Source organism: Tamandua tetradactyla, chromosome 22 (assembly GCF_023851605.1).
Source record: "Tamandua tetradactyla isolate mTamTet1 chromosome 22, mTamTet1.pri, whole genome shotgun sequence".
In the NCBI taxonomy this organism is placed as follows: Eukaryota; Metazoa; Chordata; class Mammalia; order Pilosa; family Myrmecophagidae; genus Tamandua; species Tamandua tetradactyla.
The window spans coordinates 21,467,431-21,488,633 of record NC_135348.1 but is presented as its reverse complement, the minus strand read 5'-3'; the positions used below and the strand labels follow the sequence as shown (position 1 = coordinate 21,488,633).

The window sequence follows — 21,203 nt, the reverse complement described above, 5'->3', positions numbered from 1 at the left end:
GCTGCCTCTTCACCTTTTAGACAAAGTCCTTTGAGGCACAGAAGCTTTTGTTTTTAAGGAGTTCCCATTTAGCTAATGTTTTTCTTTTGTTGCTTGTGCTTTGGTGTGAACTTTAAGAAGCTACCTCTTATTACTAGGTCTTGAAGATGTTTGTCTATATTTTCTTCAGAGTTTTATGACACTGACACTTATATTTAGGTCTTTGATCCATTTTGAATTAATTTTTGTATAGGATGTATGGTAGGTAAATTTTGTATAGGATGTATCTTTCATTTTTTTGACTATTGATATCCAATTCTGCCATGCCCATATATTGAAAAGACTATTCTGTCTCAGTTCAGTAAATTTAGAGGCCTTATTGAAGATCAATTGATCATAGACTTGGTGGTCTGTCTCTGCATTCTCAATTCAATTTCATTAGTCGGTACTTCTATCTTAGTGCCACTACCATGCTGTTATGATCACTGTGGCATTATGGTAAGCTTTTAAGTTGGAAAGTGTTAGTCTTCCCACTTCACTCTTCTTTTTTAGAATATCTTTGGCTATTTGAGGTCTCTCTCTCTTCCAAATAAATTTGATGATTGGCTTCTCCAAGTCTTCAAAATAGGTTGTTGAATTTTTAATTGGAATTATATTAAATCTGCAGATCAACTTGGGTAGAATTGACATCTTAATGACATTCAACCTTCCTATTCATGAACACAGAATGACTTTCCATCTATTTAGGTCTTCATTCATTTCTTTTAACAGTGTTTTGTACTGTTCTGTGTACAGGTCCTTGACATCCCTGGTTAAGCTTGTTCTTAGATATTTGATTCTTTTGGTTGCTATACTGAATGGATTTTTTCTTTAATTGTCTCCTCAGTTAGGTCATTACCTGTGTATAGAAATACTATTGATTTTTGTACATTAGTCTTGTATCCTCCCACTTTGCTGAATTTGTTTATTAGTTCAAGGATCTTTATTGTAAATTTCCTAGGGCTTTCCAAGTATACGATCATGTCATCTGCAAATAATGAAAGTTTTACTTCTTCCTTTCCTATTTGGATGCTTTTTATTTCTTTCTCCTGCCTAATCACAATAGCTACAACTTCTAGTACAATGTTGAATAATAGTGGTGACAGTGAGCACCCTTATCTCATTCCCAATCTTAGAAGGAATGCTTTAAATCTCTCACCATTAAGTATAATGCTAGCTATGGGTTTTTCATATGTACCTTTTATGATATTGAGGAAGTTTCCTTAGATTCCTATTTTTGAAGTGTTTTTATTGGAAAAAGATGCTGAATTTTTTCAAATACTTTTTCAGTATCAATCAATATGATCATGTGATTTTTCCCTTATAATTTGTTAATGTGCTCTTTTATGTTGATTGATTTTCTTTTGTGGAACCATCCTTGTATTCTTGGTATAAATCCCACTTGTCATTATGTATAATTCTTTTAATGTTTCATTGGATTCAATTTGCTAGTATTTCATTGAGAATTTTTGCATCTATGTTCATTAGGGAGATTGGTTTGTAATTTTTCTTTCTTGTAGTGTCTTTGCCCAGTTTTGGTGTTGGAGTGATGTTAGCTTCATACAATGAGTTAGGTAGCTTTCCTATTTCCTCAAAGTTTTAGAAGAATTTGAGCAGGATTGGTGTTAGTTCTTTTTGGAATGTTTAATAAAATTCCCTTGTGAAGCTCTCTTGTCCTGGGCTTTTCTTTGTAGGAATGTTTTCTTGATTATTGAATCTCTTTACTTATATTGATTTGTTAAGTTCTTTTATTTCTTCTTGAGTCAGTATAGATAGTTCATCTGTTTCTAGGAATTTGTCCATTTCATCTAAGATGTCTATTTTGTTGGAGTATAGTTATTCACAGTATCCTCATGATTTTTTTTAATTTCTTCAGGATCCATGGTAACAACCCCCCTCTCATTTCTGATTTTCTTTATTTGCATCCTCTCTCTTCTTTTCTTTGTCAGCCTAGCTAGTGGCCCATCATTTTATTGATTTTCTCAAAGAACCAACTTTTGATTTTATTGATTCTTTCTGTTTTTGTTGTTGTTGTTGTTGTTGCTCTCCAGCTCATTTACTTCTGCTTTTACCTTTGTTATTTCTCTTCTGCTAATTGCTTTGGGTTGCTGTTCTTTCTCTAATTTCTTCAGGTGAACTGTTAAGTCCTCAATTTTTGCTTGTTCTTATTTTTTAATATAGGCTTTTAGAGCGATAAATTTCCCTCTGAGCACTGACTTTGCTGCATCCCATAAGTTCTGATATTTTATATTCTCATTTTCATTTGTCTCCAGATACTTACTGGTTTATCTAACAATTTCTTCTTTGACCCACTGATTAAGAGTATGTTTTTTAATCTCCATATATTTGTGAAAGTTCTGTTTCTCTGATGGTTGTTAATTTCCAGCTTCATTCTGTTGTGGTAAAAGAAAGTGCTTTGGATAATTTTAAAGTGATTAAATTTATAAGGATCTGTTTTAAACGTCTCAGTGTATGATCTATCCTGGAGAATGTTCCATGAGCACTTGAGAAGAATGTATGTCCTGGCATTTGGGGGTGTAATGATCTATATATGTATATTAGATCTAACTAATTTATCACATTAAGTTCTCTATTTCCTTTGTGATTCTCTGTATGGTTGTTCTTTCTATAGAGAAGAGTTGTGTATTGAAGTCTCCCACTATTATTGTTGAAATATTTGCTGCTCCCTTAAGTTTTTCTGATGTTTGCTTCATGTACTTTAGAGATCCTTGATTGGGAGCATAAACATTTTTAATTGTCATTTCTTCTTGGGGAATTGTCCCTTTTTTAAATATATGGTGTCCTTTGTCTTTTATGATGCCTTTACATTTAAAATCTATTTTATCTGATATTAGTATAGCTACTCCTGCTTTCTTTTGGTTGCAGCTTACTTAGGGCATTTTTTCCATTCTTTCATTTTCAATCTATTTGTATCCTTAGGTCAAAGATGCATCTTTTCTAAAGAGTATATAGATGGATCATATTTTTTAATCCATTCTGCCAATCTGTATCTTTTAATTGGTGAGTTTAGTCCATTAATATTCAAAGTTATTACTGTAAAAGCAGTGCTTGAATCTACCATCTAATCCTTTAGTTTTTGTTTGTCAGATCTGTATTTTCTTTCCCCCGCTCTTTTTTTATCCTTTAAATTACCCTTACTGGTACTATTCAATTCTGTGCCCTCCTCCAGACTTCCCTCTCCTGTCTTTTTTTTTTTTTTTTTTCAGCTTTAATATTTCTTGTATGGCAGTTCTGTTTCTAACTCATTCTCTCAGTCTTTGTTTGTCTTTGAATATTTTAATCTCTCCCTCAGTTTTGAAGGACAACTTGGCTGGATAAAGAATTCTTGGCAGGAAGCCTTCTCATTCAGGATCTTAAGTATATCATACAACTGCCTTCTTGCCTTCATGGTACCTGTTGTATAGCCCAATTAATCTTACATGGTTTCCCTTGTATGTAGATCACTTTTCTCATGCTACTTTCAGGATTTTCTGCTTCTCTTCAATATTTGAAAGTCTGATTATTATGTGTCTTAGAGTAGGTGTTTTTGGATTTATTCTACTTGGAGTTCATTGGGCCTCTTTGATTTGCATATTTATGTCTTTTATAAAGGTTGTGAAGTTTTCTGTGATTACCTCTTCAACTAACCTTCTCAGACCTATACTCTTCTCTTTTCCTTCTGGGACACCAATGATTTTCACATTTGCATATCTTTTGTTGTCTATCAATTCCCTGAGATCCAGTTCCATTTTTTCCCATCTTTTTTTTTTTTTTTTTTGCCATTTTTGTGCACTCTAGTTCAAGTTTTTCTGTCTTCCAGCTCACTTATTCCTCCTCCTGCTTCTTTGAGTCTGCTATTGTGTGTCTCTAGTTTATTTCTAATTTGGTCTACAATATTTTTCATCTCTGTGAGATCTGCTATTTTTCTATTTAATCTTTTTAATTCTTCTTTATGCTCTTCTAGTGCCTTCTTGATATTCTTTATTTTCTTTATACATATTCTTGAGTAGTTGCTCCATATTCTGTGTCCTCTCAAGTGTTTTGGGTTTTGGTAATTTATTTGGGCCATTTTTGCCTGGATCTTCACATGCTTTGTGATTTTTCCATTGGTTTGAGGCATTTTATTGTTTTAGTAAGGTTATTTTGCAAGTTGGTTTCCTTTTTTCATATGAAATCTTGTATTTACTTGGGTTTGAGTTCAAGGTCCCCTTTGGCACTTGGCTTGCCTGTTGTTATCTGCCAAACCAAGCCCTAGGTCTCATGTAGAGAGTGTGATTCTAGTTGGGGGTCTATTAAAAGCTAGGTATAGAAGATGCACAGGTGGTTCAGCAGCAGAATGCCCTCCCGTCATGCAATAGACCCAAGTTTGACACCTAGCACATGTACCAAAAAAGGGGGAAAAAGATAAAAACAAAAACAACAACAACAAAAAACTTGAGGGTCTATTAAAAACTAGGCAGGTAAGGGTACCCAGATGGGTTCAGCCATAGAAAGCTCATCTGTCATGTAGGAGATCCAGGTTTGACTCCCAGCCCAGGCACAAAAAAAAACAACAGGGAAGAAAAACGGTAGTGCATGACAGAGCACCGCCTCTCCATTCATGCATGCCCAAGATCCCTGGTCCTCCATGGATAAAGGAGAATGGGACCAGCTCCTCACAAGCTTCTCTCACTGGCCAGCCATCATATCAGTTCTGCTCCTTCCTCTCCTCCCCAGGGGAAGGCCCACCATCTCTGCCAAAACAAGGCACCCATATCAAGCCCACCTCAGATGTGGAGAGCTGGTGCCATGAACCAACCCAACAATCCTCGTGCACAGGGGAACCAAGTTTGCCACACTCTGGGCTTCCTGCAGGAGCTCCTGGCTGCAGAGCTGAGGGAAAACTTCCCAAGCCTGCTGCAGTTGTGCAGGAGTATGCCACTGCCCAGGACCCATGCTCTCCTGTGTGCCATCTGCCCCCAGTGGGCTTGCAACTGAGGACACTCACTCTACTCTTTCCATCTCAGTCTCTCCACCTCAACTGCAGTCCCATTTGCTTATTTATTTATTTATTTATTTTAACCCTCTTCTTGTTGTTCCATGGAGTTTGGATGAAGTCAGTCCGCTCTACTCTGCCATCTTTCTGGGAGCCCACACAGTTCTTTTTCTAGGAGGCTGTGTTGTAGTCCATATCCTTTCCAGAGCTGAGACCAAAAGCCAATGGGAACTCACTTTCCGTGTTGTCTTTACCACAAGCCCCAACCAAAGCTTATTTCAGTACTGGCCACATCTAATTCACAAGGTACAACTGGGTTCATCCCCCATAAAACCTGAACCTGTGTAATAGCCCATTTGGCCTTTTGAAAATCAGCCTGCTGTGGAACACCCATTACCATATTTTTTCTTTTTCTAAATAGGGGATACAAAGGTTGTAGAATCTGTGCTAAATGGGGTTAAAATGGTCTCTGATAACCCAATAAACTGGGGAAGCCATGAGTATGTGGGTGGATTATTTTGCACTTGATACTCAACAACAGCAGAGGAAATACACTTAGTCTTACCTGATCAAACAATGCCCAAGAATTTAGCAGAGCATCTAGGCCCTTGTAATTTGCTCAATTTACTACCCATCTTCAGTGCTCAAGTTGGGTTTAGTGGCAGTTTCCAAATCTGCAAGAGTTATTGGTTAACATAACACCATCAATAAAATGAAAAAGAGTGATCTTTGCTGGAGGTTTCCACATATTAGAATCTTGGCCTACCAACCCATGGCAGATAGTGCGACTATGAAGATATCCTTGTGGTAGCACAGTAGATGTCCACTGTTGTCCTTCCTACATGAAGGCGAATGTAGTCGGACTGGAGGGATCGAAAGGAGCACTAAAAAAGGCATTAGCAAGATCCAACACAGGGTGCATGGATGGTTCAGTGGTAGAAGGCCTGCCTTTCATGCAGGAGACCTGGGTTCAATTCCTGGACCATGCACCCCCCCAAAAATATCCAACACAAAATAAATTTGGCCTAGTTGAGTACTGATGTATGTCCTGTAACAAAGTGACTATGTTTGTTCTCTGCAATTCGTAGTCATCCACCAGGCACCATCAGGCTTCTTCACAGGCCAGACCAGACTATTAAATGGGCTGTGAATGAGGATTATAATGCTCACTCTTTCCAATTCCTTGATAGTGGCAGTAATTTCTTGATGGCCCTCTGGTAACTTATATTGATGCATCGCCACTGTGTGTCTGGGGCAGGGTACCTTTACCAGTGACCACTTGGCATGTCTTCTTTGGATGATTTTGACCACCCAGCACCAGAGATGGAATTCACCTACAGTAATTTGCAAAATTATATTTTGCAAAATATCAATTCCAAGTATGTATTCTGAAGGTGGTAACCAGTCATTTGCCTTAGTAGTTGTTGAGTTGCTTAATACTTTGTCCCCTATACCCGGCAATATCTAATGTAGGCCCACAGGGTCAGGGCTGTTTTCCATATATTAAGGTGCATTCCATACCAGTGACCACGAGTGCCAAAATGCTATTCTCATTAGTAGGTGACTAAAAGACTGCTAACTCTGTATAGGGCTTCTGATTCCAGTGTCTCTGTATATAACTCTTATTTGGGGATCTTGGCCAGTTCCCTATGTGAGCAGAAAAGGAGCTTGCCAGGTCTCTTCAACAAGATGAGCCTGTAAGAACTAGGTCTTTTGACCGAAGTTTCTTTCCCCATCACCCGATCTAGTTTCAAGTTTAGTATGTTTTTGTTCTTTGAGTAATTTACTCCTGACAAGTACTGCATTTGGCTGCCCATCAATACCTTCAATTTTAGTGCTGGTAGCTATTAGGTTGACCCACATCTGCCTGTGTGAAAGATGTCTTGGACCATCATGCCCCCTTAAGGCATGACCTGTAGCTCTTACTCCAGCTCCTCTGTCCCTTGGGCATTCTGATTATCCTAAATCAGCCAAATTTGGGCAACCTTTGAAGTGGGTTGTCCTACTATTGGGCTAAGAATGGGTGTAAGAGCCCCATACCACTGATTGGAGGCACTATGCAGGATAACATCTTTATGCCTAGTGTGAAGGTTTCATTATCTGGTCCAACAAAATTAACAGCATAAATGGCATGCTTCATTCCTAGTCCCCTCAGTGCATCCTGCAACTCATCTAATGTATTCCAGCAGGGAGCAGCATGTAGTACACCTCTCAAGTTGGCCAAGTTTCTTTACACTGAGTTATAAGCAAATTTAGCGATGAATTGGATTCAGGCCTGGCCACCAGAGTATATATACATTGGTGGAGGGAGGATGTGTAGTGATTGAGGCTAATTTGCTTATTTCTTTTCCTGAAAGCAACCCACCCTCTGCTCCAGTGTACCAAAGATGTAGTAGCCAATTTGGTAGGACTTCTTTAGGGTTTTTTCTGTATCGATTCACAATTTCCCATAACTCAGCAATGGTTTAGTCCCACATTAACTAAAATCTTTTGATCAGGAGGGGGTGCTGGGGTAGTAGCAGCAGCACCATCAGTGCCATCTTCTCCCATTGTGGGTGAGGGTCTTGAATATGTTCTGACTTAACTTTTTCTTAGATCAGAGGACAAATAAGCTTTCTTTCTTCACTTTCAATATCCCAGTCAGACTGGAGCTCATCATCATCTGAAGAGAAATCAGCAGGATCCCATATTTTTGAGTCTGAGTCAGGGTAAGTCAGAAAATGCCATACTTGCCCCTTGGGCAGCCTACACCCTCTTACTCTAGCATACAGGCCTGCCAATATTTCTAAACTCTCATCTACACAGCATAGCCTCTCATTCAATGAATCCTTCAAGTCTGCTTAGACTATACTCAAGTCTCTTTGTAACTTAAGTTCTTTTAGATGGTGAACTGCAGGTTTAGAGGCCAGGGTCTTGTCCATGGCTGAACATGCAGCTCCTAACAGGGTCCTGCATGGCTGTGGTGGCCTGATGGCTCTCCTTTTTCCTTGGGAAATCCTGATTGTTCTGCCACCTCCTGCAGCAGTACTAACCATCTGGCTGGGGAGTCCTTGGTGTCCCCATATTCCCCTGGCTGTCCCTATCCATCTAGAAGGGTAGCCACCCCTCCCCACATAGATGTTGCATGCCATTCCAGGACTCCCCTCGGGGAGTCTTCCTTTCCAGATTTCATGCTTTTTACAGTGGTGGCATTTTGGTTCCCTGGCTGGCTCACCCCAAATGTTCCAACCCAACTTAACCCCAAGACCAAAGGACATGCTTGGTGTGGAGTTACCCATGAGTTTAATTAGGGACCTACGAACAGGAGAAGATTCTTCCTGATGGCGACTGATTGGGAAATTGAAGTCAGTGTTCCACGCAAAAGAGAGAATGGCTTATAAAGGTTTAGGTCCACAAGGTGGGACAATGGAGTTTTGGCAGGGTCTTACATGATTTGATTATAGGAGAGTTTTAATTACGTTCTTTCCCTCTTGAGTGGGTCTGTTGACCTTTTTTACTTTCTTTTTTTTTTCCGAAGAGAGAAATTTTTTTTTTTTTTTTTTTTTTTGGCATCTGCAGGTTCCAGGAATTGAGCTTGGGTCTTGTGCATCGCAGATAAGAATTTTACCACTGAGCTCCCCTTGCACCACCGTCTGTTGATCTTTAACGTCTGTGCCAATCATGTAGGCTGTTGCATGCAGTGAATGGAGGAGACGGGGCCCAGGCCCTGGGCCCTCACAAATGCTGACTTATTTTATAAATTAACCTGTATACATTTAGGAAGAAATACCCAAGTAGAATAAAATTGTAGCTGTATTGTACTTAACATTGATAATTCAGAAGGCATAGCTGCTTTATTTAACTAACAATATTAAAAAAGTCCTGTTTGTCTGAATTATGTCAACTAGGATTTTTTTAAACATTTGGCTTTAGTTCTACAGATACTCTTTCCTCTTTAGAAATATTACAACTTTGGTTTTCTTAATTTCTAGGACTTTAGGAGTATGAATTTATATACAAGCATTTATTTATCTTTAAGCCAAATAGAATGGAGCTCTTTAAAGACATTCTAGGAGCCGATTTGGTAATATCATCCAAAGGTAAGAGAATATCAAACATATAGAAAACTTATAGCAGCAATCTAAAATTTTTCAACCTTGAGTAATACATAAATACCTAGAAATGTAGAGAACATGGAAATACAAAACTCACTAGTTTGTATAAGCTGTTTTTTGAGTCTTGGAGTGTCTTAGTAGCCTCTGAGAGCAATTAAAATAGATAATCCATTTGGCCTAATTCAGGAGCCCTTTTTCTTAAGTGTGCCTCTGAGATGAGTAAATTTGTCTAATTGGAATATTCCTTGTACTTGGCTATTACATCTTTAAGTTGCCGTTTGTGAAGTTTTGCTATTTGGTTAGATAGGCACAGCTTCCAGCCCCATAATTTTTGAACATGTAATATGCTGGGGTGCCAGAGGGTGGAGAATCAAAGTTTTTAAGTTTAAGGATCCTATATTTACCCTTATTGTGCACAGGAGAAAGAAACCAGCAGGAGCAAATATGAAACTGCAGACTGAACCAAAGGCTAGGGACCCAGACTCAAAATTTGAGCCCTCTCAGCAGTCAGACTGACCCACTAACCTGGACAAAGCACTCTTTAACTTGTGCACCGGACAAAGAAACCAGCAGTAGCAAAAAGACACCAGCAGTAGCAGAAAGGTTAAGGTCTCAGGTTAAGAATTTGAGTTATCTCATCATTTGTCTCACCCAAATCAACTTTGGGCCAAAAGCTAGTGAGATTGGAGAGCTCGAACACAAAGAGAGTGGAGTTCATACACGACTCCTGGAGACAGTTGAGGACAGAGAACTCAGATGGTTCTATGGCACCTTCACCTTTCTTTTTCATTGTCTCCAGAGCTGTCAGCAGTTACCTTTGAATCCCATCCTCATCTTTAAAACCAATAAAAGAAAAACTTTTCATACAACTTAGGATCTCATAGCTTTATTGAGCAATCCGTGAACCAGGAAACATCCCATTCAGAAAATAGAAGGCAGCTCCATTGAGATGATGGAAAGGGCGAATGTGGAAGCAAATGAAGAAATGTTCTGATGGGCTGATATTAAGTTTCCATTTTATTTCCAGGGTCTTACAAAGTGGGGAGCAGGTGGTTGTTTAGGAACAAAGAAATTACCTGGTAATAAATGATCAACTGTGTTTAAATTTGGTTTTCTAGGCAAGCTGGGCATTTACAAGAAATAAAAACTAGCTTAGAGGTTTAGTTTTGTGGTTCTGTGGATGTGCCACAATGTTGGGCCTACTAGATTTTATTTATCAACTTGATTGACTGAATTGCAGGACTTGAATAACTGAGGAAATTTGGATAATCCAATCATTTTACAACTAAGAAAACTGAGGACCAATGGCATTTTACAAATCTACACTGCTTATCAACAGAGAGCTTTTAAATTTATGTCTCCTTATTACTAGCCTAGTATTTATCCTCTATCAGGGGCCTCAAGGTATGACTTTGGGCCAAACACTGTTGCTGTAAATAAAGTTTTATTGAAATGTAGTCACAGTCCAGCCCATTTGTTTAGTATTATCTGTGGCTATTACACAGCAGAGTTGTATAGTTGTGGCAGAGATCTTATGTCCAGCAAAGCTGAGAATATTTACTATTTGGCCCTTTACAGAAAAAGTATGGAGACCTCTGCCTATACCATTTTACCTTAGATAAGAAAAAGCTAAGGTTGCTAACCTTCATTTTGAGTCATGTTTCTTCCCCAGGATAACTCCCCTGATCTATCTAATCGTGGATGCAGCTTGCCTGCTTTGCAGGGTTGTGAGTGTTACGGGCAAATTTGCCTGCATCAACCCTAAACAAACAAACATTTTCTAAAAATGCAATATAAAGAACTATAACCAAGAATTATATCAATGAAACTTAGCACCTGCAACTAGAAAGGTATGTCTAAAGGTATGTCCATGAATCAATTCTATTTGAATTTGACACCCTTTTCCTCTAATTTTAGAAACAAAAACAAGAGGTGGACTTGAAAATAATTCTAGCCCAACATTCCCATTTTATCAACAACTTATTGTGCCACTTGTAAAAGTCATATACAACATAGTGACAAAGTTGGGACAAGCAATCACAGATTGATTACACCGCTTTTTCTCCCATGTGCATTACTCTGGGACATACTCTCCCAGAAAAGATGTTTTAATGGTGAAGATTGTTAGATACAAAAGTCAGTTTTAGAAAAGAAAGTGCAAAACATTTAGGGATTTAGAGTTGTCTTAAACAATAAGCAATTGGAAGATAAGCCTGTAGGCAGTCCTTTGAAAGATAAATTCCTAAGTTTACATGAGTTAGCTGCAAATTGAATGTAACAGTACTTTAATAACTCAAATATACCTTCAAGTATTAGAGAAGGGGAAAACTGCACTCTTATTTTTCTCTTCTTTTTATGGCAAAAAATTAATAAAATTTTTTTATGTTTTAATTATTGTGTATATGCCTTTGATGTGGTTCTCTCTAATGTGCGTGCAATCTTCCTTTTATCCTCTATTTCCAGTAATTAAAATTTATCATTCTTTGATTTCCACGTCTTCTACATTCTTAAATTCCTGGCACATTTATTTTTCTTAAGGTATTTTCAAGCATTGTATTCTCGTAATCTCTTATAGAATTCCATTAGCGAATATGGGATTAGTGTTTTAGCAGCTAGAATAAAAAAAAGTGAGTCATTCTATTCTGTATTTGGGAATATTAATTAGTTCATAATGGTGCTCATATTTTAGGGCTTCCTTTTGGTTGCAACAGCACATCTTCCTTAGTTTCACTTCTTTGCCTCTATCTGAGTGGCAGATAATGTGTTTTGCCTCTCTTCTTCAGCTGGGTACCAGCTGCATTCTCCCAATGGCTTTCAAAAGGAGACTAATGGACCTAATCCATAAATACTGACTGGATGCCAGAGTTAAGGCAGGGGGCTCTGTTTATTTACCATTAGTCATCAATAAATGATAGCAGTGTTAAACAATAAATGTAAAACTCTGAGAATATCATTAACATTACTTACAAAAAAAAAGTTTCTGCTATATATTGCTGTTTAGTAGCCAACTTCCCGGAGGATTATAGGACTGGATTTGTCATCTGCTGTGTTTTAAACTGAAATATTACTTTGAAAAGCTTTTTGTAGCTCTGATGGACTTGTAAAAAGATCTGGATTTTCTCAAAAAGTAAGATTTTTGATTCCTCTGACTATGTAGCATGTCTTCATAACCTGATGAAGAGCTATGCATATCTGACAAATACCTTGACCTCTTTACAACTTGAATCCCTGTATTTGAAGTATATGTTGCAGGAGGGATGCCTGCCCTCATCAACTACTTAACTCAAGAAAGCAAAGTATAAACCTTGAGACTTTAAGAAATAGCAAACTCCCAAACAAAATAAATCTGGTTTTGAACTACTTTTTAGAAGACCATTAGAAAGGAAGTACTTTGTAAATGATCTACTTCTCCTCCTTTATCTTGAAGTAATATGCCATCTCACTTGCAAACCACGCCATACATTGCAAACAGCTGGAGTCTATCACATTCCATAGTATTAATCCACACTTGTTGAATTTCCAAAATCAAGCACTCCAATGAAGAGGGAAAAGATAAGCATGCTTTTTAAAATGATTCTATTTTCAAGCTTCATAAGCTTTTCATGTTCATTTTAGTCATTTACCTAAAGATTTATTTTAAAGGCTAAGTGGTGATTACAGATGATAACACTTCTAAAATCAAACTGAAATGACTTACTCTGAAACAATGTCACAGAAAGTGAAAACCTGGAGACTTCAAACTCCACATCCCCTTTAAGTAAATCACAGTTACAAGTCTGTTTCTTCATCTAGAATAATCAAGGAGCAGGGTTAAATATCTAGCAAACTTGAACTCTCAAAAATCACAGGAAAGACATGAATTGTTTTTACCTTCAAAAATTGTATAAAAATCTCATGCTACCTCATTGAGAGGTGAGTGGTTTTTCTATTCTCTGGTGAAATGTTATGGTTAATAATACCTACATCATAAGGTTGTCATCAAATATAGACAAATCAGCTATCAATAGAGTTAATGGTCAGTAAGTGTTCATTTTTTCCCCTTTGCGTTCTATCCTTCCTCTTCTTAAAGCAGAAAAAAATTGGACAGTGTTCCTAAACATTAATATTTATGGAATAGACTTAGAACAGCATAGGATTGAAGTCTCTGACTTTTTAATGATAAACATAAAATGATAGTGTCTAACATCTTTCCAGAATCTTTGCCCAAGGAAAATACCATGCAGCTATACTCATTTTAAAGGAAAAGCCCCAAAATGCTAATGCCTTCTGTGACGTTACTTAAGAAGAGATCCCCAAAGAATATCAACCCTCCCCAAACTTGAATTTCAAAATTCTAAAACCAAAGCACATTTTTTGAAATATTACTCAGTGTCTTAGTCTGCCAGGGCTGCTCTAACAAATACTATAGACTGGTTGGCTTCAACAACAGGAAATTATTGTCTCACAGTTTTGGGGCCTACAAATCCCAAATCAAGGTGTAAGCAAGATCATCCTTTCTGTGAAGTATGTAGCATTCTGTTGGTGGCTTGCTGGCAATCCATAACTCAATTTCTGCCTCCGACATGGCTGTCTCTTTCCCTGTCTGTCTCCTCTGACTGTGTCCGAATTTCTTCTGCTTATTAGGACTCCAATCATATTGGATTAAGTCTCACCCTGATACAGTTTGGCCTCACCTTAGCTAATAAATCTTCAAATATCCAATTTATAAATGGCCTCACATCCACAGGACTGACATTTAAAACTTTAACATGTCTGTTTTGGGGACATGTTGCAACCCTTCAGTCAGTGTTCTTGTATTTTTGCAACAAGCAGTAATTAAATTACTAATAATTTATTTTTAAGTTGTATTTATCTTCTGTGAATTATTAAACAGATATGTATAGGATCTTTCAATCAGGAAGGCAAATGGAGGATTTTAAATGAACTCCACAGTGGAGAGCAGAGAATGAGGTCATAAACAAGCATGGGCACATGTGATTGCCATGCCTGTGGTTGTGTGAGATGCAGTTGTGTTTCAGTGGTTGACCTTGCCCTCTGCCTCTTACTGAAATTCCTTTTCTCTATTGTTCAGTGTTATTTCCCCTCTTGCAAAGTTGCCCAAGATATCTACCAGGACTACGCTCTCCAAGCTTCATTTCTTTCCCAGTTCTCCCTACTGCATTTGTTGTCTTGACCTCTTGCCTTGAAAAACTCTCATAACAGCTGCCAGGTCATCCACCTCTGTAACCAGGATACCAAATTCGTGTGTGGTCTCTGATGGTCTTAGGCCATTTTTTGCCTGATAAAGAAAAAATACATCAGTGACTTTTGACAATGCAAGAATGTCCCCCAGTATATTGTAAGCATTTGGTATTTGCATATACATAGTTTCAAATGTGTTCTAGAAGCATGGCCTAACTCTGAGAGTGGCCACTTAAGGGATGAAAGCTTTGACCCTGTCTCCAGACTGAATGTTTCCCAGAGAGTCACCTTGGTCTGGTCTAAAACTAACTCCAATGGGATGGCTTTAGTGTGCTCTGAGGTACCCATTCTATCAGAGAAGCAAGTTTAGATCCTGCCACAGATTAGGATGCTCAAGATTTTTCTAATCTTAACCTTCTCCAGATTTGGTCTTGAATGTCCTAAGACCAAACCAATCTTCCAGATTTTCCTGGATCACAAAGAACACAGGACTTAGCCATTGACTTCAGAAGCTTCCGTATAGCAGAGCAGAATGGGTGACTGGAATGGTATACAGCAATCCATGCTAACATTTAGCCTTATTTGTGGTGAGGATGCAGATATGAGCTCAGCCTGCTGCTACCTGGAAAAGTGCACTTCAGTTTCAAGCTGACATGTTTACTTTCCAGGGTTGAGATTGTTGTCAGCAATTTCTATTTTAAATAGAAGTTGTGGTCATGGTCTCTTAAAATACTTCATATCTACAAAGGTGCATTTTATAAAAACATCTTAAAGTGCTGCATGAATATCATTTCATTTGCCTTTATAACATCTCTGTGAGGGAGAATAACCCATACTGCCCTCCCCCATTATTTCCAGAACGCTTGTTCAAAAAGAAGCACACAAAGGTCCAACACAGAGGCTTTCTGGAAGGTCAAAACATAACTGTTTTGCCCAGGAATAAACCTGTGAGGGTTTTGTGATGGCTGGGATCTATTATGTACTCCATAAAAGGCCATATTCTTTTAATTCACTCCTGTGGGTGCAGAACTATTAAAGGGGGGACCTTTTGATTAGGCTATTTCAGTAGAGGAGTTGCCCCAGGGTGGGTATTAATCCTTTTACTGGAGTTCTTTAAGAGAGATGAAAATTAAGACAAGCTCACAGAGAACCAGAGAAGCTAGAGACAACCCAAACAACTCAAGACAACCCAGGGAAGCCAAGAGGGGACCCACAGGAAACAGAGGGGAAGTTCCTGAAGCTAGAAGCTGAAAGCAGTGAAATCCAGGAGAGAGGGACCAACAGATGCCAGCCATGTGCCTTCCATGTGACAAAGATGTCCCAGATGCAGGTGTATATATATATATATATACACACCTTGTTTTCAGAGTAGATATTGTCCGTGTTGATGCTTTGATTTGGACATTCTCATGGCATAAGAACTGTACATTGTAAGTTAATAAATCCCCATTGTAAAAGCCAACTATTTCTGGTATAAGGCATTTTGTCAGTTTTAGCAAACCAAAACAGGTTGCATTTGAAGAGTCAGGCTCCTCCAAAAGGTTGAGAAGTGAGAAGGGGAAATAATTCCATCACCCTAAGAAAATTATGCTTCCCTGAAAGCAGAAGAATGAGACATGGGAAAAGGGGTTTCGGAAATTAGCTTGTTCTGTTGAAAACCCTTTCCTTCTGCCCCCTTCTTTCTCCAGTTTGCCATGACCAGTTATAATATCATCACAGAAAAGGAGTCAGGGTAGGCCTGGAACAAACTGGTGTGAACACTTGGAAAGTTGACCCTGTTGTTTACTTTTGAAATACTCATGTTCTAGATCAGACACCAACTGATTTTCATTCTATAGCACTTCTAAGTGATTAAGATAAACCCTTAAGCATACCATAAGAACTTGTAGGATCATATCAGTTTGATTCTACTACTGTATTAACTAGGGTTCTCTAGAAAAGCAGAATCAAAGGAGATATCAGTAAATATAAAATTTATAAAGTGTCTCATGCCACTGTGAGGATGTAAGAATCCAAGACGTGTAGGGCAGGCCATGAGCTGGCAGTTCCAAAAAAGCTTCAATAAAGGTGTCTCAGGAAAAGCTGGCTGGCTGAAGCAGGAAGAGTGATTGTCTTTTCTGAATCTCCTTAAAAGCCTTCTAGTGATTAGATTAAGCATCATTCATTGCACAACACACTCCCCTTAGCTCAGTTGTGGATGCCACCAACATGGTCATGATTTAAGTCCATGAAATGTCCTCATAGCGAGAGACAGGCCAGTGCTTGCCAGACCAGACAACCAGGCACCACCGCCTGGCTAAGCTGTCACATGAACATAACCATCACAATTACTTAAATAATTCAGTAGGAATTTTTGATAGCTGTACTTGACATAAGCAAAAACAGTTGAGGAAGAGTAATGACGACAGAAATTGACTATTTCCTTTTACCAAAAAGTAAAAAGACATGAGCATTTATTATCTACTTTGTACCAGGCACTCTTCTTGATGGCCTCATCTATGTAATTCATTTAATCTTGAATTTTAGGAGTTATGATTCCCACACTCCCTTCCAAGAAAACAAGGCTCAGGAAGAATAAATAAGTCAGCAGTCAACCTAAACCTTTCTTATTCCTGAACTACAGCTAAGAACTGCTTTGAGATGGCTGTCATATTAATCTGAGGCAGCTCAAGAATACAACAGAAATTCTCTTACCAAGAATCAGGTGTATTTGTTCCCAAATCAAGTTCTATTACTTTAGTAAATGTTACCTAGACTAATGAAATGTGGATAAAAAAGAGAGATGTATTGTTTCTATGAAGACTAACTTGAATGCATTGGAAATATTACTTAAAAATTACTATCATGTAGATATTGGGGAAATTTCATAAAAATCTAGGATTCTACATTGAGATTGCTTCATGGTTCCTATTGCACCTCAAAGAAATGGACCACTCCCAAGACTCTGGAATAGAACCACCAACCCCCTGCTCCTTCCCTGGGGTGTGGTATTCTAATTTAGTCAGTGGTTTGGGAAGACCTCTCTAAGTACAAGCCATTTGACACATGGAGAAAGTGAGAGTACAAGCCATGCAAAGATAACATTGCCTCCCTTTCTCTGTGTTGAAGGATTAAATTAGATGATACACTGAGAGCACTTATCTCAGTGCCCCACACATCCTCAATGATCAGCAAATGGCAGACATTATTGTTATTTCTACAGATGGCAACCAAGGTATTATTTTCATCACATTCAAAACCAAGACAAATATACTATGTTATCAGAGATACACATTTTAATTTGGCCAAAATGAAGAATTTTCCTTGCTCTATTCTTTTTTTTTTTTTTGAAATATTAAGATCCATGTTCAAAGACACCCTTCAGTGTGAAAACCGGGGGGACCAGGAGATGTCACATCCAGTCCCAGGAGAAAAAAGGTTCTGCTATGTATTCTGACTCTAAATCAGGACCAAACATTTCAAACCCTGTGTATCTAATTTTTAAAGCTATTCCAGTTGGTATTGAAGACCCTTGAACAGGACTAGGGTTTGCAAATGTTCCATTTTCTGTACTTGAGCCATGATATATCAACAAAATAGAAAGCCTTTATGCAATTTTTAAAAATGTTTACTAGTTGTCTGGAGTATATTCTAAACCTTACCTTTGAAAACAACATTGTTTTTTATCTTTCAAAAATCTGCCTACGAAATTATTTCTGTATCTGTTTTACAGATTTTTAAGTGTTTTTTCCTAAATGTTGTTGTAACATTTTAAGAAGGGCGATAGCACACACTGAATCATGGCAGCTGCCTTTGTTGAAGCTGTTATTTTACTAGTAATTCTTTAAATCTCTTTTGTGTAAATAAAATGCGCTTGCTGTAAAATATTCAAACAAAACAAAAAATATAGAATACGAAACCAAAAAAAATCACTAAAGATAACCACTGTTAATACTTTGGTAGCCATCCTTTAATATATCTCTTCAGAAGTATATATGCAGGCTTACAAATAAAATTTGGAATAAATTGGATCATATTTTATATGTATTTTATGGAGAATACTTTTTAAAACATTTTATTAAATCTCACTCTACTCTCTTATCCACCCAGTCTCACCACTACTGTAAAAATGTTCTGACAGTTTTTCTCACTTGAGAACATCATATAAAAATCCCTCCAAATCCACTAATACCAATCTAACTTATTCTATTTAGTGGACACATAACATCTCATGGTATAGAAGAAATGCCGTTTACTTATTTGTACCTCTAACGATAAACATTCCCTCCGTGTTTCACTTTTTGCCACTGTAAACAAAGCTACAATAAAGGTCCTTGCACACATGCTCTCAGATGCTGGTAGCTTTATCTCTTTGGGATTCCCAGGAGAAGGAGTGTGTGTATTTATCATCTTAAGAGATACAGCCAGAACTGCATGCGCGAAAGACGTTAACAGCTCACTTTGCTCTCTTTTGGTAGTTATTTTTAGTGTTTATTCATACACATACTTGTGGTTGGGGTAATCTAATAAGGTCTGGATAGATTCAGATTATTACTCTTGTTTTTCTTGGCTCATTGATCTTGTCACCAGTATTTTAGAAGCAAGTGAAACAGGCCTTCTACAACCACGTTTCGAAAGCTACATGAGGCCAAATAATTAGAACTATAGGCAACAGCTCTTGAAAGCCACAGTGAGAAGTTACTCATTTACTTCCACCAGTACTTGAAGTTTAGAATGCTGTCTGCATTCCATTTAGCAGAGAAAAACAGCTCTATTTTGCCAGAATTGTTTTCTGATTTTCATCATACTACTATAATATTTGCTTCCAGCACCTGAAAGCAGCATAAAAATGCATTTTAAATCATTGAATAGAATTTCTCTTATGCTCTGATTTGTATTATAAACTTAAATGTTAAAAGTCCCACACAGTTTAGAGCCTTGAGTCCCAGCTTCTTGGCAGCATTCTTATTTTTTAAATGCTGAAAAAAAAGTCAAGATCCCCCATTAAAGAAATGTAATGCCATTAACCCATTGCACTGATATATGATGCATTATTTATAATCTAATTATTATAATCAGACTTAGCATACCAACACATCCAGGCTGAGGTTTCATAGCAGTGTTCTGATTGATTTTCTGAAGTGCATAATAATTGGCACATATTTGCACAGGTGGAAATTGGAGACTCCTTGGTTATCCTCCCAAGTATGCCCAGTTCCTTACCCTTGGACTCTTATACCAAACCTGGAGCCATAGCCTTGGAAAAGGCAAAACATACCATCAAGCATCAAACACCTTATTTGCAGTCACTTAGAAAAAAAAAGATTAAATTGTTCTCTACTGTGACCACAGAAAGAATTTCCAAAGATGCATTCAGTGTTTTTAAAAGCCTGCTATTATGGTTATTTGATCCACATCATAAATAGCTGTTCATCTCCAAGTATGGTAGAAAAAACAATCTTGGGATATAAACAAAGCACAAATGTTTTATTTCATAGTCTACTGTCCAGTGGCTGTGTATAAACAGAGTAGTGAGTGAGCCCCAAGTAAAACACAGCAATAATCACAGCACATACGCCAGTCCCCAGAGAGCTGTATATTAATGTCTGGCTGGTAATTTAATGTCACTCTAGGCATAAACAAAGGTTTATTAGAATAGTGAGTAAAATATTCTTGAATACTGGATCCCTTTTTAAAATGTTCTTATTCTGTTTTTGAAAATTAAGATAGTCTATACTGTAATGTTAAAAGACACTGATTGAATCAACACTTGGCATCATTTTATTTAGGTTCTATTGAACATAGCCCAAAGCAAATAACTTCCTTAACATTTGTATTCAAAATTTTTATTTCTGGGAGAAAAATTATAATGGTAATGAGCAGAGTCCTTTTTTTCCAGGATCTTTTTTTTTCTATCTGCCTCCCAGTTTCATTTCTACTCTCTCCTTGCACAGCTCCCTTACCTGCTTTACAATGACAAAATCCCTGGAAGCTTTTTTTTTTTTTCCCAGTATTTAATAACAATCAAATACTGGAAGTGAATTCCTGTTACAGAGACTGTCTCATGAATCCATCTTGAACAAGCAGCTTTGAAGTTGGGCTGTCTCCTTAAAACAACTGTACCCAATGTAGTATCTGGTGGTCCCTAAATCAGAATCATCCATATTTTTTTCAGAAAAACTAATCTGAGGTCATTGCCATCCTTTTGGGTGTTTCTTTATAGAGTCCCAGCAGGAAGAATTCAATAATATATCGAGAACTATTGACATCCAAAGAATGTGGTGTGGTATATCGCTACATTTGGAAAATGAGGATCTTTTACTGTAAAGAAACAGCGAAACTGTACCTAAAGTTCTCACCTGTTCCATCACCTCTCACAGATGTCAACACAACTATTTTTGAAGCGACAAGAAGGAGACTTAAATTTCTCCTAATGATTGACCAATCTATCAAGTCAATGTAATAAAGGAAGTAATTTGTGAATAAAAGTCTGACACTAAGATATTTTTATGCTGTTTTTGCCTTAAATTATAAAGAACTAAACTTGGCACTAGTACTTCATCCCTGTGCAGTACTCCATATATAACTGGTTGACTTTTCAGTCTCTGAAAAGGATTTTTTAATGGTAAAATTTGGTATATATTTTTATAGTAGGCGCTTGTATTGATGTCTATTACAAGTTTATTTTTCCATCAGACATACTTATGGGTAACAGTTTTTGTTGTGGATACTGGCAAGTCACTTTGAAATGACTTCATGAAATGGGTTTAGCAGTTGTAACTAGTGTAGGTAGAGTTGTTCTGACAAAAGAATATGCATTTCCAGACCTCTGCAAGATATCTTCCTTTGGTCCTAGGAGTTAATATTTTAACCTAAAATCTGCTTGATAAATGTCCCCCAAAACAAAGATTGTTTTATTATATTAAAAAGATATTTTCCCAATCTTCATCCAAAAA

General features: G+C 37.5%; 1 long non-coding RNA gene across 1 annotated transcript in view; it reads left to right on the top strand.

Moving 5' to 3' along the window:
• LOC143666067 (uncharacterized) overlaps positions 1–20,709 on the top strand; it is a 65,105-nt gene extending 44,396 nt beyond the window's left edge. Inside the window, exon 3 of the long non-coding RNA XR_013167356.1 lies at positions 20,471–20,709. This is a non-coding gene — a long non-coding RNA (uncharacterized LOC143666067). The remainder of the gene's footprint in view (positions 1–20,470) is intronic.
• The last annotated feature ends 494 nt before the right edge of the window (positions 20,710–21,203 follow it).